This window comes from Littorina saxatilis, unplaced genomic scaffold (assembly GCF_037325665.1).
Source record: "Littorina saxatilis isolate snail1 unplaced genomic scaffold, US_GU_Lsax_2.0 scaffold_2746, whole genome shotgun sequence".
NCBI lineage: Eukaryota > Metazoa > Mollusca > Gastropoda > Littorinimorpha > Littorinidae > Littorina > Littorina saxatilis.
This window is the reverse complement of record NW_027129589.1, coordinates 11,238-13,512: the sequence shown is the minus strand read 5'-3', so window position 1 is coordinate 13,512 and position 2,275 is coordinate 11,238. Positions and strand designations below refer to the sequence as shown.

Here is a 2,275-nt window from a genome sequence, read left to right as displayed (position 1 = left end):
GTTGATGTTTCAGGTGAGACAGGGCGAGCACAATGGCGAGCCAGCAGGGAGGTATAGGGGCCATTCCAAAGACATCACGACAGGTAAGCCGCTGTCACCGTGTTGTGTTGCCCATCGTGTTGTGTTGTCCATTGTGTTGTATTGTCCCTCGTGATGTGTTGTGCATCGTGTTGTGTTTTCCCTCGTGAAGTGTTGTGTTGTGCATCGTGTTGTGTTGTCCATTGTGTTGTGTTGTACATCGTGTTGTGTTGTCCATTGTGTTGTGTTGTGCATCGTGATGTGTTTTCCCTCGTGACTGATGTGTTGTCTTGTGCATCGTGTTGTGTTGTCCATTGTGTTGTATTGTACATCGTGTTGTGTTGTCCATTGTGTTGTGTTGTCCCTCGTGTTGTGTTGTGCATCGTGTTGTGTTTTCCATTATGTTGTTGTCCATCGTGTTGTGTTCTCCATTGTGTTGTGTTGTACATCGTGTTGTGTTGTCCATTGTGATGTGTTGTGCATCATGTTGTGTGTTCCATTGTGTTGTGTTGTACAGTGTGTTGTGTTGTCCATTGTGTTGTTTTGTACATCGTGTTGGATTGTCCATCCTGTTTCTCACAACAAAAGAGGTCACTCGCATCGAACCTTTCAGGCGTGCTGCCAGTGCAGCAGGAAATCACGGTGCAGCAGGCAAGAGGTGTGTACCTGCCGTGCGAACTGTACCCGCTGTACCAACTGTGCTGCTCAGGGCTGTGCGAATCGCGCCGTTGATCTGGTACGTCTTAGTGATACTCTCTCTCTCTCTCTCTCTCTCTCTCTCTCTCTCTCTCTCTCTCTCTCTCTCTCTCTCTCTCTCTCTCTCTCTCTCTCTCTCTCTCTCTCTCTAGCTCTCTCGCTCTCTCTATAGCTCTCTCTCTCTCTCTCTCTCTCTCTCTCTCTCTCTCTCACGCTCACTCTCTCTCAATACCTCTCTCTCATATATGTAATGTGTAAATATTCATATGTTGTTGTTTTTCTCTACTTTTTTGTCTACGTTAATATCCGTGTAAATATGTGATTAGATTAGTCCCCTCTCTGGGCGAGGGCTGGTTGAAAAAAAAGCTCGTTGTATTGCTTATGCCACAACCCTCGAAAAATAAAATTTGATTTGATTTGATTTGATTTGATACCTCACTCCCTTTTTATATTTAGTCAAGTTTTGACTAAATATTTTAACATCGAGGGGGAATCGAAACGAGGGTCGTGGTGTATGTGCGTGTGTCTGTGTGTCTGTGTGTCTGTGTCTGTGTGTGTGTGTGTGTGTGTAGAGCGATTCAGACTAAACTACTGGACCGATCTTTATGAAATTTGACATGAGAGTTCCTGGGTATGAAATCCCCATACGTTTTTTTCATTTTTTTGATAAATATCTTTGATGACGTCATATCCGGCTTTTCGTGAAAGTTGAGGCGGCACTGTCACGCCCTCATTTTTCAACCAAATTGGTTGAAATTTTGGTCAAGTAATCTTCGACGAAGCCCGGGGTTCGGTATTGCATTTCAGCTTGGTGGCTTAAAAATTAATTAATGACTTTGGTCATTAAAAATCGGAAAATTGTAAAAAAAAATAAAAATTTATAAAACGATCCAAATTTACGTTTATCTTATTCTCCATCATTTGCTGATTCCAAAAACATATAAATATGTTATATTCGGATTAAAAACAAGCTCTGAAAATTAAATATATAAAAATTATTATCAAAATTAAATTGTCCAAATCAATTTAAAAACACTTTCATCTTATTCCTTGTCGGTTCCTGATTCCAAAAACATATAGATATGATATGTTTGGATTAAAAACACGCTCAGAAAGTTAAAACAAAGAGAGGTACAGAAAAGCGTGCTATCCTTCTTAGCGCAACTACTACCCCGCTCTTCTTGTCAATTTCACTGCCTTTGCCATGAGCGGTGGACTGACGATGCTACGAGTATACGCTCTTGCTGAAAAATGGCAGCTACTTGACTAAATATTGTATTTTCGCCTTACGCGACTTGTTTTCTCTTTCGCTATCTCTCCCTCCGTCTGTCACCTACAAATGATAAATCACACAAATGAACAGCGCTATGACAGAAGTGACAGTAATATAATGCACATAACACAGGGACCGGCTGTGGAATGTACTCCGCCGTGCAGTACCTCTGAGTCACTGGGGAACCAGGCTGCCTCTCCAGCCCCGCCCTTGATGGCAAGATCACAGGAATCAGAGGACCAAGTGTTGAGGTTGTCAGACAATGAGGTAAATTCAACAACACCACCA

At 42.2% G+C, this 2,275-nt stretch overlaps 1 long non-coding RNA gene across 1 annotated transcript; it reads left to right on the top strand.

Annotated features, from left to right (window-relative positions):
- LOC138957822 (uncharacterized) lies at positions 1 to 2,275 on the top strand. The gene is made up of 3 exons (XR_011453195.1): positions 1 to 83; positions 632 to 754; positions 2,120 to 2,275. It is a non-coding gene; the product is annotated as an uncharacterized lncRNA (long non-coding RNA).